Source organism: Micromys minutus, assembly GCF_963924665.1.
Source record: "Micromys minutus genome assembly, chromosome: 29".
In the NCBI taxonomy this organism is placed as follows: Eukaryota; Metazoa; Chordata; class Mammalia; order Rodentia; family Muridae; genus Micromys; species Micromys minutus.
The window spans coordinates 24,846,590-24,862,111 of record NC_137964.1 but is presented as its reverse complement, the minus strand read 5'-3'; the positions used below and the strand labels follow the sequence as shown (position 1 = coordinate 24,862,111).

The 15,522-nt window shown below is 42.4% G+C and overlaps 1 protein-coding gene across 3 annotated transcripts in view; it reads right to left on the bottom strand.

Annotated features, from left to right (window-relative positions):
• Positions 1-12,135, bottom strand: part of CLIP1 (CAP-Gly domain containing linker protein 1) — an 83,328-nt gene extending 71,193 nt beyond the window's left edge. For all 3 annotated transcript variants that reach the window (XM_080940968.1, XM_080940967.1, XM_080940969.1), the window contains exons 1-2: positions 11,838-12,135; positions 10,870-10,958 (exon numbers count right to left, since the gene is read on the bottom strand). The gene's annotated coding sequence lies outside the window, so the exon portion shown is untranslated. The remainder of the gene's footprint in view (positions 1-10,869; positions 10,959-11,837) is intronic.
• Positions 12,136-15,522: the final 3,387 nt, after the last annotated feature.

Below are 15,522 nucleotides of genomic sequence, written 5' to 3'. Positions count from 1 at the left end.
TTTTGTTATATTCGTTTTTGTTTTCTATCCGGAGTGACAGATATTTTTTTTTTTGCTATTCTGTTTTGTTTGAGACAGTCTCACTATAGATAGAGCCCTGGCTATTCGGTAACTCAAGGTGTAGATAGACAAAGGCTAGTTTAAAACTCAAGAAAAATGCCCACCTCTGCTTCCCTGGTGCTGGGGTTGCAGGCCTGCACCACCACACCCGGCTGAGAGTTAAATGTTTTAAGTCTTCGTTTTTGTTTTTCAAGAGCTTCCAGCACCAAGTGCCTCTAGTTCAAGGCCTTTAAAGACCTGGGTGCCAAGTACGCATGCTCAGTGCTGACTGCTTGATTACTGCTGCTCCAATGCTGCAGTAAGGCCTTTTGAGTGCCAAAGCCTGATTTGCAGCCTTTGGGAAGACTAGGTGTGCCCAGAGCAGCAACACCACCATGTGTTAACACCAAGGGTTCTACACACCAAATAGGTGTGGCATCTCCACCAGCAACCATCAGATGCACAGGTGCTCACACTGTCAAGAAGCAGCGCCACCTATAACTTGTTAGAAACGAGGACCTCAAACCTATCAAAACAAACCTTGGCAGACTCAGCCACCTGGAGTTTAACAAGCCACCCAGCTGATTCTGATGAGAGCATATGAGAACCACTACTAAATTATTGATCAAGAAATAATTGGAGGTTCAGTTTCTCAATCACATGCCCACAACTGACCCTACAGCACCTCAGGACTTTTCAAGTCCTCCTCCATGACTTTTCAAGGGTTCTCCCTGCTTTCCAAGTCTTCAGCTTTAGCTGCTAAAATCTACACTCACCCGCTTTCCAAAACCTACTGAGCTCCTCACCGGTGCAAATGTGCTCATCCTTCTAGTTCCCATACAGTACCCATTTGGTCTGGCCGACCTGCTATTTGCTTATGACAGGGTCTCATGGATCCAGGATAGACTCAGACTCACTATGTAGCTGAGAATAACTGAACTTTTCTGATCCCCATGCCCCATCTCCTGAATACAGGGATTATATACACACTTAACAAGGTTGGCTGATTGGTTGGGGTGTGTGTGTGTGTGTGTGTGTACAAGTGTGAAGGTGAGTCCACGGGAGGACAAATTTATAGTCAGTTCTGTCCTTTCATCTTTTTAAGTATGATCTGAGGATCTAAGTACAACTCAGGATGCCAGACTTGTGTGGCACATGTCCTTAGCCCAGTGAGCCATCCCATCAGCCCTGCCTCTGGGTTTCTGAAGTAGGACGTCACACTGTAATACTGACGGACTTCAAACTCATGGCAGTTTCTTCTACACTGGCATGGTCTTCTACAGTGCTGGGATTACAGACACTTTCAACCACAGCCCACTGCGTCTGTGTGATTCTCATAGCATCTAGAACATTTAGCTGTCTCTGTGGGACTTTAAATTCTCAGAAGAAACTACATTTTAGCCATCTTTATATTTCCTACAACATATAATAAACATTCACTAATAAAAGAAAACATTCTAAACTTTTACTCTAACGAGCTGGGCTGTACCTAGTGTGTTTTTATTGTACTTCCTGCTCACTACAGGTGACAGAATATATCACAGATACACACATATGGAACTTACAGAGTAGCTGGGGAGAAGACTTGCATCCACAAAAAAGGAACGAAGCATACAAAGTGACTAATAAGAACCAATAAACCATGTGATTACCACAAATATGTCCTACACCAAGAGTGAAATGAACTAGAGTGGGAAGAAAAGGCTTCAAGAGCAAAGCGCATGTGAGCTGGGAAGAAATACACATTACACAGCAGACAGAGGAAGATGGGAAGGACAAAGTCTGGGAATTTGACAGTGAGTTCAGCTGAATGAACATCAAAAGCTTCTTGTAAGAAATCAAGTCTAAAGGTAAACTGCAAGAGAGGTTCAAGAGCCTTGGATGAATTAAGAAATACTGGAATTTACTAACCTTTCGCCTCAGATCCAAGGCCTTTATTTCAGGAGTCTACCAGCACAACGAAAGCTGATGCATCTCAGACCCCATACTCATTTCAATTACTTTAGCCTCGCTACATTAACAAGCAAATCTGAAGCCAAGGCCTGGCAGCCTTTCCATGTCCATTGGAAATCCTCAGTCACTGCGACAGTCAGTACAGGTTAAGAGCTGTGACTTCAGGGAAGATTATCATCCAGAAGGCTTGAGACCACACTCAGGCCAGGACAAGTGCAGCAGTAGGAGACCACGCCCAGCCTTTAGGATGGATATTCTACAGCTTACCTTTACTTGATACATTTTTGTATTTTAAGCCCTCCCTCCAGTCTGTGAGACTAAAAGCTCCATATGTGGCCTCAGTGTTTTCAGGTATGGTAGCCTCCAGCTATGTGTGGCTTTTTATTGTGTTTTGTTTTGTTGAGATAAGGTCTCACAGAGAAGCTCTGAATGGCCTGGAACTTACCATGCACATCAGACTAGCCTAGAACTCAAACAGATCCTCCTGCCTTGGCCACAACAAACCTACTTTTTTCTTCATTAGCTTTACCTCCCCCTCTGTATATAAGTGTATAGGTGCATGTGGAAACCAGAAGAGAACACAATACACCCTAGATATGCTAGGAGCTGCCCAACTTAGGTGCTGGAAACCAAACTCCAGCCTTCTGTATGAGTAACGAGAGTTCTTAACCTTGGAACCCTGTCTCTAGGCAATCCATGTTAAATTTAATGCTTCAGTCACATTCAAATGTACAATGAACTGGCAACAGTGCCAAAGAGACAACAATGGATCATTACACACAGCATAGACAGTCCTACTGGACACCACTCCACAACCCCCTCCACCCAAAGGTACTCTTTTTGCCAAACAATCAGTCTCATTTAAAGTAACTGCCCTAGTGACAGGAGAGACAACTCAGCAATTACCTATTGCTCTAAGAGGACCCAGTTCCCTGCACTCCAGTTGCAGGAGCTTCATCCTCTTCTGACCGTCTGACATAATATGTGCAAAATGCTTATACACATAAAAATCATTAAAAAAAAAGTTAAAGGTGACTTAGTTCCAACACTGAGGAGGCAGTGGCAGGCAGTTCTCTTGAGTTGAGGCCAGCCTGGTCTACAGAATGAGTTTCTGGACAGCCAGGGATACACAGAGAAACCCTGTCTCAAAAAAAACAAAAAAGTGAGTGCCAGCCTAAAGAAACATTAAGTACTTCACAAATAATGCTTCAACCATTTTTTTTTTTTTGATACCAAATCTTAAGTACCCAAGATTGGTCTAAAGCCCGATGTGTAGCCACAAATGACCTTGAACTTGGGTCCTGTGGCCTCTGTCTCTCCAGTGCTGGGATTGCAAGCATGCACTACCATGCAGTTTCAGTGGTGCTGACGATTAAGCCCAGACTTCATGAATACTATGTAAGCACTCTAATAACTGAGCTACATCTTCCATCTTTCGAAATATTTTAAATTCCATTTTCAGGGTAATTTATCCCAGAACTTTGATGAGGCTGGGGCAAGAGGAATACAAGTTCCAAATCAGCCTGAGCTGACCCTACTTTAAAAAAAAAAAAAAAAAAGAACAAAAACAAAAACCTAAGATGCTTTCCAGGACAGCCAGGGCTACACAGAGAGCCCCTATCTCAAAAATACAAAAAAAAAAAAAAAAAAAAAAAAAAAAAAGAAACAACCAAATAAACAAAGAAGCAAGTGTGAAGTAACCTTACTGGTGGTCCAAGATAGTTGTGATGTGGCTCTACAATACTATCAGCTGTTTCCAAACCTTGGGTCAAGATATCTCAAGGCTACATAGATGTGCAGCTACTAAATAAAGCAAAATATATCCAAGGCCTACAGAGAAAGTCCAACAGTTCCAAAAGCAATGGCCGTGTTGCAATTATAAACGACGCCTCCCCACATGGAAGATCTTGTGTGGTTGTGAACATACTTCTAAATATGCTTCCCTTTAGTCCCATCCAAGGAGGTGGCTTGGATCTGTGATGCCAGGAATTGAGAGAGGAAAGTAGGACAGCCATAAGTCCTAGGCCAACCAGGGCTACACAGTGAAACCGTTTCAAAAAGCCCTCCCAAAACAAAAGGTCGGGGCTGGAAAGATGGATCAGTGGATAAGAGCACTGAATGTTCTTCCAAAGGTCCTGAGTTCAAATCCTAGCAACCACATGGTGGCTCACAACCATCTGTAATGAGATATGGTGTGTCTGAAGACAGCTACAGTATACTTATATATAATAAATAAAATAATTTTTAAAAAAAGTCCGTCACACTGCTTTCTAGTCTTGCTTTCCAAACAATAGTGTGTGGGGCTACGTGTCTGTCTATATATAAATGTGTGTCGTATGTGTCTGTATGTGCATATGTATATGTGTGTGTGCATAACCCAAGTTCTGCATTTATAACACTGAATGATGCCTTAAAGTTATTTTTCTCAAGCCAAGAACTATTTGTAAAGTGTTTATCTTTAGAACTTACATCAGCTCTGAAAAGTTAAAAATAGCTACTGTTTTGCTTGTACTCTTAAAAGGAAGAAGCAGGAAGATCATCTAGTTCCAAGCACCAGGCAGCACCGGGAGCAGAGCGCAGGAGACTGTTGAGCTACACAATCCCTTCTTGCTCCCTCCTTCTCTTTAAAGGCTTCACACTTCCTCCCAAAAACAGGAAGGTATATTGCTCAATGTCAACAAAAAAGAAACGGTTTTGCTCTGAACTATGTGGAGAGACAAGGACAGGTCTGAAACTCTTTAAGCTAGATTAATCCTAAACTTGACATTTAATTCAGATCTGATCTAGAACCTAAGGACAAAGGAGCAAGATATTTATTTCAAAGAAGCAGACAACCTTAGAGGACCTGTCCTCAAGTTAAAAAAGAAAGTGTGTTTTATATGTCTTAAGGTTAGGGTTAGAACTTGGCTCCCAGTTATGATTCCAGAAAGTAAGATATTCTTCTATTCCAAAAAGTGTTCATCCTCTATGAAATCAGTTTGGTCAACGTTTGTCTTTTGTGTGTATATGTGTTTGGGTGTGAGTGTTTTATTTCAATTTCTTTGTTTGCCTGGTTTTAAATATTTCTATTATTTTTTAAGTTTGTGTGTATTGTGTGTGAACATGAGTGCAGGTGCCTTCAGAGATCATAGGTGTCAAATCTCCACGGAACTGGCATTATAAGCAGTTATGAGCTGGGAACTCATAACCTTTATGAGGGCAGTACCAGGAAAATTACCACTAAGTACCATAATAGCTCTTAATGACTAAGCTGTCATTCTCTATAGTGCCTTGTTTGCTTTGAGAAAAAAATCATTACATTCATCTATTGGGGGCATGTTCAGGGTCAGTCTGAAAATCGGCTCGCTCCTGTCACCATATGGGTTCCAGGGGATCTAATTCAGGCAGTCAACTTTGACAGGAAGCACCTTTACCTACTGAGACATCACTGATACAAAGTATGCTGTGATCTAAGCCATCCTGAGACACATACTCTTTACAGGCTTATGCACATACACACACATTTTAAAAAATTTTGAAGGCTGGAAAGATGGTTCAGCAATTAAGAGCACTTACTGATATTCCACAGGTCCTGAGTTCAAATCCCAGCAACCACATGGTGGCTCACAAGCATCTGTACTGAGATCTGATGCCCTCTTCTGGTGTGTCTGAAGACAGCTACAGTGTACTTATATATAATAGATAAATCTTTTTAAAATTTTTGAGTGAGAATATTCAAAACATGCAGATAAGGAAAACATCTTTTGTAGCAGCAGAAAACAATGGGTGGGTTAGCAAACTGTTTAAGGGCCATAACCATGCTTTGCCTACATCCCAGGCCCAAATACTTAGACCTTAAAAACAAAAACAAAACGTACAGAACTCCAGTAACTGCTATGTTTGGAGGAGAGGTGTCACCCAGCATTTTATTCAAAGCACAAAAAGCTGTCACTGTTCTAGCTGCCAGGAAACCCCCATTTCAAGACACCTCTGGGGCTCCCTTCTGCTGAGACTTGTCACCACGTAACCCACGGCAACAACGACTCCAGGAGATCATGTAAAGGAAAGTTCAAAACCTAAAGCCAGCTCTAGTCTCCTACTTAAGGATATCTGCAAGACACAGAGATGCCTTTCATGGGGAAACGTTGATCTGGGGCTGGAATAGTGACAGCAGGACACCAACTGCTCTTGCAGAGGACCTGGGCTCAGTTCCCAGCACCCTTGTGGTTGTAACTCTAGTTCCAGGCATGTAAGACCTTTTCTTCTGACCTCCATGGGGAGGAGACACACATTTAAAATATCCTTTAAAAAATAATCAAAAGAGATTAAATATTGCCCCTGGCAAAAATCGCCTCTACTTGGTAATTTCAGGGTTTCTGTTTGCTTGCTTGCTTCCTACTTGTGATAGTCTGACATAACCCTGCACTTGGTATGTAGCTAATGCTGGACTGGAACTCATCCTCTTTATCTGATTCCCCCATGCCGGAAGACGTAATTTCAATTTCCTTCATTCAATCTGTGTGTCTAAGTTGTATCATTCCTAAAATCTGCACGTTTAAGAAATCAGGAACACGGGACTGGGAAAAATAAGGAAGCACATAGGGCAGCGCTGTACAGCAGTTCACCAGCCCTGGTGCTGCATACTCACGCCAGGACACTGAGGAGTAGACAAGCTCAGGTCCAGTCTGGACTACAGCTCCCATTTCCAAACACAAAAGCACCATCCAGGGCTACACACACACACACACACACACACACACACACACACACTCACATACTCACACACAAGCAAAGCATAGTGGAACAAGCCCATATAAGCACTTAGGGAACAAAAACAGGAAAACCATAATTCAAGGTCAGCCTGGGATATGTATCAAATTCAAAGCCAGCCAAGACTATGAGACCCTGTCTCAAAACCAAAACAGAATTACTTAGAGGAAGGCTCTTAATGTCTTACTTAGAGTCAAGCATTCAAGATTCCCTGACTTAATCCCTATTTTACTTTTTGGCTTTGTTTGTTGTTGCAACAGTGTCTTTCAATTGTATAGTCCTGGCTATTCTAGAGCTTGATCAGAGATCAGCCTGACTCTGCCTCCCAAGTGATGGAATTTAAGGCATGCACTACCAGTTTTGCCTCCTACTTTACTTAAATAAAATATAGGAGTAACAATTTATCAAGTGGCATCCAGAAACAAAGTTTTTATATAGGGCTAGTGACCAAACCTTGAGCATAAAATGGTATGCATTCTACCAATGAGACACTTGCTCAAACCTCATGCTATTTTGTTTGCTGACAGAACAAGGAAAGTGGTGGATGCCTGTAATCCCAGCACTGGAGAAGGAATGGCTCAAGTTTGAGGCCACTCTGAACTACCTACAGAGTTGCAGGGCAGCAAGAGTAAGACGTAAGAAAACCCTAGGTTAATGTTCAGTGGCTTCTTTCTGCATGAGCTCACACCGGCTCTCACAGCGCCAGCTGTGAAACAAAACCGAATGCTGACAACTCAACTGGGGCCTGTCTGAATGTAAGTGTGGTTCATAAATTATTTATGCTGATGATTAGATCTTACCATCCCGAGTCATTATTGCCTGGTGCTACAGACATATTTTCACAGAACTAAAAATGTTATGTGTATTTGTGAAGAAATTTGACAGCAAATTACATAACAGAGCACTGACAACCCGCACAGCCACTCAGTGAAAACACTCTTGCTCCTCTTCTGAGCAGTCTGCTTTTCACTCTCCTGCCAAAAATAGCCACAAGGATTTTCTTACCATTATATAATTCTTCAAATTGTGTGATTTAAATACACAAATATAAAACACAGAGATATCAGCATCTATATTTTATCTATAGAACTGTAGAAAATTCAACTCAAATCAGCTAATAGAGGGCAAACTGGTACCTCATGGTGTCTATGGAATCAGGCCAGGCCTCAGCTTACATCTTCCCAGAAGCTAAGCAACATTTTGAACCATCTGGCTGTGAGGTCACAATGGTGACCTCACAAATAGGAATTCTGATGTTGGTCTGTCTCTCCAGCCTCACCACTTTAAAGATGAAAAAAGAGAAGATTCCATACTCCTGACTGTGGAGCTGACGCCAGAAGGATGTACTTTGTTCAAAACATCCTCTTCCCACAACACAGCAGCATTTTCTGCCGTTGAGGGGCAGAAACAACACAGGTGAGCACACACACACACCATACATACACACACAGATACACACATATACAGACACCACACACTCACACAGAGACACCCAACACACATACACACATACATACACATACACATATACAGACACAGACACACACACACACACACACACACACATACCCCTAAGAGCTCAACAATAACACATCCTTCCAGTTTGCACATTATTTTGATTCAGTTACATAGTTTTCTTTTGTGTCCTGAAAACTTAGGCTACCATAAAGAATTCCAAAAATTGAGTAGGAAGTAACTCTCAAGCTTAGAGTAATTGCTGCCCTTTCTCTGCACTTTGGCACACTGAAAAGCTACCAGCCCTAATATTCCCTGTTTACCAAGCAAGTGGAATGAAGATTAAAATGTAGAAGGAGTTCATTTTTAAAATGCCAAAGCTCTGCGCTTGCTGCAGCTCTGGAATATCAGATCTCCTTGGAAGGAGACAAAATGGCTGCTTGCTGTGTTCCCCTCTAACTTCTGGAGCTTACAGCCCACTATAAAGGTAAAATACACATTTCCCTCTGTGTTTTATCTTTTCAACAGAGGCTGTCCTCAAACTCACACCCTCCTTCCAGACTCCGGGGATTATAGGCGTGAGCCACTATCCCCATTCATATTGCATTTCTTTATTCTTGTGGCATAGAGTGAACCTAGGACTCGTGTGAGAGGCAAACAACCACTGAACTGTTTTTATTTGTTTGTCTGTTTTAGTTTTTTCTTCTTGCCCTCTCTCTTTCTCACTAAGAACTCATGTAGCAGGCTGGAAAGATGGCTCTACAATAGTTAACAGCACTGACAGCTCTTCCGGAGCACCCAGGTTCCATGCCTAGCACCCACATTGCAGCTCACCGCCATCTTTAATTCCAGTTTTGTGGAACCCAATATCATTTTCTGGCCTCTGCATTCTCTGCACCTATGTGCAGGCAAACAGTAATTAAAATAAAAATAAGTAGGGCGGGGTAAAGGGATAACATCTCAAATATAAATACAGAGTATCTAATAAAAAAAGGAAAAAAAATAGAAGTAAATACAGCTTCTTTTAAAAGGCCGAGGCTGGCTTCACACTTCCATGTAACTAAGGATGTCCCTCAGCTCTGACTCCTGAGAACTGGAACTGTGGATACACAGCACCGTGCTCAATTCACTATTTTCTTTTAGATTTATTTTATGTGAACATTTTGCCTGTGTGTAAGTATGTGTTCCACAGGCACCTCATGTCAGGTGCCTGAGGAGGTAAGAAGAGGATGTCAGATCTCTGGAGCTAAAAAACATGGAAAACAAAGTGCAGTCTACATACAATTAACATTCTTCTCTTACTGCTTTGAAATCAACTGTACTACACATCCCAATTTGCTACGTTTCAAATGCTCAAAAGACTCTTGTGAGCCATGTGCAGGATGGACTGGACTGAAGACAAAGCCGGACCAAGCCATGAGCCAGCACCTGGCCTGTCCATTCACAAGGCCTTCGCCTCCTCCTCCCCCCTCCCCCACTCACAACTCGTTTCCCAGCTTCCCTGGGAGTTTAGGCAACCACATGACTAAGGTCTAGCCAACAGGATTAAAGAAGCAAGGGAGTGGTGTGCCATTCCTAGGCCAAGGCCACATGCAACTGTCACAATCTGTCCCTCTGATGGCTTGAAAGAGACGGGCTAGCAGCCCTGGGAGCAGAACAGTGAGTGGGACAGGAGAGACAAGCCTCCTGGAATTACTGCCTCCACTCTCAGTGTATCTACCCTGAATTGGGGTCATAGCTTGGTTCATAGTTCCCCATTAGGCATGAAGTACCACATAAACTGGGCATGGCATCACACGCCTATAATTCCAGCACTTGAAGGGAAGAGGGGGTAGAGGCAGGAAAATCAGTTTAGGTCATCCTCGGCCACATAGCATATTTAAGACCAGGCTGGGATACAGAGTGAGACCCTGTCTAAACAAGTAAAAGAAAGAAAGGAAAAAAAAAGAAGGAAGGAAGGAAGGCAGGATGGGAAAAATAATTTAAAAAGCATAAAACTATAAAAATATTCTATTTTTCAATAAAGCAAAAAAAGGCATTTTGCTGGCCAAATATATGTAAAAGAAGCCACGTGACCTTGATTGCTAACATAGATAATGGGTTGCTCTCTGTTCAAGTTGGGGAATGGTGCTATTCCCTCTACTTTCCTGTCTGAAAATTCTCATGATTAAAAGGTTTTATTATATAAGATATATTTATCTTAGAAAAATCAACCTCCCCATTCTCTGTAACTTAATACCATAAAAAAGGAGTTAAGAAATTTACAGTTCATCAAACAAGAATAAGTAACCTATGCTCAAATTAGAAAATAAAAATTACTGTGAACTTTTTCAGATTTTATAAAATTTTTTATGTATGGTGTTTTGCCTGCATATATGTGTGTACACCATATGCATGCTTGATGCCTGATAAAGTCAAAAGAGGGTGTCAGATCCCGAGACTAGAGTCATACATGGTCACCAATTGCCATGTGGTTTCTGGGAACTGAACCCAGGTCCTCTGCAAGAGCAACAAGGACCTTTACCTCAGCACCATCTCTCTAGCTCCCCACAAAAGAATAACCTTTCTTTTGAAACTAGACTGTCTGTCTTAGTTAGGGTTTTACTGCTGTGAACAGACACTATGACCAAGGCAAGTCTTATAAATGACAACATCTAAATGTTGTTGGCTTACAGGTTCAGAAGCTCAGTCAATTATCAGCATGTCGAGATCACGGCAGAATCCAGGCAGGCTTGGTGCAGGAAGAGCTGAGAGATCTACTTCTGGAAGTCAGAAAAAGACTGAGAATCCCCAGGCAGATAGAAGGAGTGTCTCCAAGCCCACTCCCAGAGTGACACACTTCCTCCAACAAGGCCACACCTCCTAACAGTGCCACTCCCTAGGCCAACCATATGCAAACCATCACACCTTCCTATGTAGTTAAAAGGCTAGCCTCGAATTCACAGCAATCCAGAGTGCTGGGAGTATAGGTATTCACCACCACACCAGTGCTAAGGATCAAACAAGGCTCTGAGTATGCTAGGCAAGCACTCTACCAATCAGACCACATCCCTAGCCTCAAACTCTTACTTGTAAAATGCCATGCCTCAAACTAGGCATAGGTGTATCACACCAGTAATCCCAGCACACAGGCTAAAAACGGAAGTATCAGGAGTTCAAGGCCAAACTTAAACACTAAATTCAAGGCCAGCCTGGGCTACTTGAAGGCCTGTCCTAGAAACAAAACAAAAAACCCAAAGTCTTGACTCAAAAAAATAAAGTACGAACAGCTGGTTTCTGTCTCAGCTAACCAACCTGGGGTAATTTATCCAATGCTTCCCAGACCTCAGTACCCACTTCTAATTCCACCCTGTTGGGGGAGTCTATCAATGGTTTAGATTTCAGAGCCCAGAAAGGAAAAGGAAAATTATTTCGGCTCTGTCTTTGCCAAAGTAAAAACTCTGGCATTGGAGTGATAAGATCACTCTGTCCTGCTGTCTTTGCTGGCACTGCCCGTGCAGCGTGAACTACCCTCAGCAAACCACTCCACAGTTTAGCTCCGACATTTCTTCCCATCTGTAAACTGAAAACATCTCTTCACTCTAAACGGCGATTTCTGGTGGGAGACAAAGGACAGTTAAAGAGTTTGCAATGAACTGTACCTGCCAGGGAAGGGAATTTAAAACGTGGCTTCCAGAATCAGGCTGGGGTAGAAGCAGGAATCTCAACCTGGGCCCAGCTGTGAGCAAACAGCAGCAACAGGGCTCAGCCCCTTACCTGGAGACAGCTGCACTCAAGATCTGTCCTAAATGATGACACTATGAACAGAGGCTCTGGGAGTGCCTGAGAGAGTCTAGCCAGAGAGAGTCCTGCTGATGATCTCAAGACAAGCTTGACAGGAAAAATCAGACTCTGTTCTAATACCATCTCCCTGGTCCAAGACAGTGCACTCACGGCTTAGTCCTGACCCCCAAGTCATGGTTATGTAAGTGTGGTTACATGGTCATGCTGTGTCACTTGCTGTCCCCCGCCCCCAGTACAGAAGAGGCAGTGTAACCTGAGCTACTAGGCCATGGCCACTGAAAACACTGACACAACACTGGGTTGTTTTCCAAATGCCCTGCATCTGGAAAGCAGTTTACTCCATCTGTTCCTCTTTCAGTTTTGTCCACTCATGGTGGAAAGACAGGGCTGAGAGGCACTGGTATGGTCTCTTTAGCTCCTGAGTGGTTAACAAAGGTCAAGTATTTCATTTTCACTCAGGTGAAAACCCAAGCAACAAGGGCATAGGTCTGCTTGGGGTCAACTTAACCATTTCACTTCCTGGCTAAATAGAGCTCAAGCCCATGGATGAGATCTCCCATACAGGATCCTTTACATACATACCCTACCCACTCTCTACTGCCATACCAAGGCCTCTGCGAAGTGGAGTGTCACAGTATTGACTCTAAAAGAACAGAAGGAGGGACTGGAGAGATGGCTGAGGAGTTAAAGGGTTAAAGAGTACATACTGCTCTTGCAGAGAACTTGAATTCCATTTCTGGCACCCATGTCAGGCAACCTACTGCCTTTAACTCTAGTTCCAGGGGATCTGAAGTCTCTAACCACTGAAAGCACCTGAGCTCAATACAAAGAATTTTTTAAAGATTTATGATGATGATGATGATGATGATGATGATGAAGTATACTGTAGCTGTCTTCAGACACACCAGAAGAGGTCACCAGATCTCATTACAGATGGATTTGAACTCAGGACCTCTGGAAGAGCAGTCATTGCTCTTAACCACTAAGCCATCTCTCCAGCCCAAATTTATTTTAATAGAAATAAAAAGGGCTAGGTGTGGTGGCACACACCTCTAATCCCAGCACAAAGGCAGACACAGAGATATGTGAGTTCAAGGCCAGCCCAGCCTTTGTAGTGAGTTCCAGGACAGCCATGAGAGAGACCCTATGTCAGAAAAATAAAAACAAAATAAAAATACAAGATGTAACAGGCCAATAGTAATTGTCTATCCTGAGTATTCTCCAGCTCAGTTCTTCCTTTTCTGAGCTGCTGGGGCCAACGGGCAATGCCCTGCTTGCTCAGTGACAAACCATGGTTCCAGTCTTGTTTGCATTTCTTGCAGTGACTAAGTTGATCATAGTCAGGAAGATTTGACTTGATCTGCTTCCAGACAAATGTATAAGGTTATTTGGTCCACAACAGATTTTCAAACTAAAGCATCAAGCAGAATTATATCTTGCCTCATGAGTCACTGATGAAGATGGTGACCTTGGTTTCTGAATTCTGGAGCCCCTTCTTAAAACTAGGCCAATGAAGCTATGACCAAACTATTCAATTACTACCACCTGTGAGTGGTATTTGACTTGGCTGTAAGTCTTAAATCAAATATTACATCTGTTGACACTGCTGTACTTTCTAGAATATCACTGTCCAAAAGCAAGACAAATAAGTAATTCTGGATTCTCTAGTAACCAGATTATTTAAATTAAAAAGAAACATGTCCAGGCATGGTGATTAACACCTTTAATCCCGGGCAGAGACAGACAGATCTCTTTGATTTCAAGGACAGGTTGGTCTACCTAGTAAGTTCTAGAACAGCCAAGACTGAAAAAAAAAAATTTAAATACACTTTTTTCTCTTTTTTAAAAGAAGTATTTATTTTATGTATATGAGTACACTACAGCTGTCTTCAGACACACCAGATCCCATTACAAATGGTTGTGAGCCATCATGTGGTTGCTGGAAATTAAACTTAGTGCTCTTAACCGCTGAGCTATCTCTCCAGCTCCCAAAAAATTTTCTTAAAGAAACACATACATTTCATTTTTAGCCCAATAAGTCTAAGCTATTATTTCAAAACATAATGAAGGACCAATAAGACAGGCTCAGTGGATAAAAGCACCTGCCAACAACCCTAAGAACTTGAACTGGATTGCCAAAACTCACATGATAGGAGAAAAAGACAGACTTCTACAAGTTGACTTCTCACCTTCAAACATGTGCCTAGCATGTGCATGAGCACAGAAAACAAAGTGCAGTCAACATACAATTAACATTCTTCTCTTACTGCTTTGAAATCAACTGTGCACTTCTCTTTACTGCACACCCCAATTTGCTGCTTCAAATGCTCAGAAGACTCAAGTGAGCCATGCACAGATACACGCCTGTAATCACAGGTTAGGGGAAGCTGAGGCAAGAGGATTACTTAAGGGCTGGAGTTTATGGCCTAGCCTAGCCAACTCAGCAAGACTTCATCTTTAAAAAAAAAAAAAAAAGATATACACATGCACACACACACACACACACACACAATTGAGTTATTTAATTGTTCTTAAGACAAAAAAAAAAAAGGAAAGAAGAGAAAGCAATGCTCACAGTAAGAGGAATTTGAAATACCGATTTGGCAGGTAATAATGCATAAGAAAATGCTGATGAAAGCACAAGGCACTGTCCAGGAAGACTGTCAGTTCAGCACTAAGTTTGAAAACACACCCACCAAAAACTCAAAGCAAAAGACAGAGTGAATTACAAATAAAAAAATGTATTAAGTATTTCTCAAGATACAAGGAGGAAACCCAAGAAAGATTGAGTGAGTGACAAAACAGGAGGCAGCATTTTAGGTTCAGAGAGAGGATGAGCACAAACCCCCGGAAGCACTGTTAGATCAGCTTTTTCTTTCTCTCTAATCAGGAAGCCTTGAAGAGTCAAGAATGTGCTACCAAAATGTGCCGGGGTGGTGGCATATCTGTAATCCCAATACTTGGATCACTGAGGCAGTTAGATCCAATATGAGGCCTGCCTTGTCTACAAGTATGAGACAGTCTCAAAGAACAGAAACTTCAGTGTTGCAAAAGAAACTAGAGAAAAGCCAGGCAGTGGTGATACACACCTTTAATCCAGCACTTGAGAGGCAAAGACAGGCCAGGCAGATGTCCAGGTTCTAGGCTAGCCTGGTCTACATGGTGAGTTAGGGGAAAGCCAGGGTTATATAGAGAAACACTGCCTCAAAACAAACAAACAAAAGGGAAGGACCACATTTTTGTGACCCAGAAAGAGAGCAGAGTCTAGGTAAAGCATCTGGAGAGGGATTTCAGCCATCTAGAACCATAATGAGTTACAACAAGCCACCCTAAGCCACCGTTTACTCCGTTCTCTCAGAAGCTTGCTCCTTGAACAAGAGAAAATGTGTGATGTCACTGAACACAATTAGAGCACAGGTCATAAAAGAGCCCCTGTTTCAATCCAGTGTAATTACCAGTGACACTGACCAAGGAGCAAATAATGCTGGGTACTAGGGTCTGGGTTTCCACAGCAACTTAGGTGTTTAACGCCAATCAATGTCA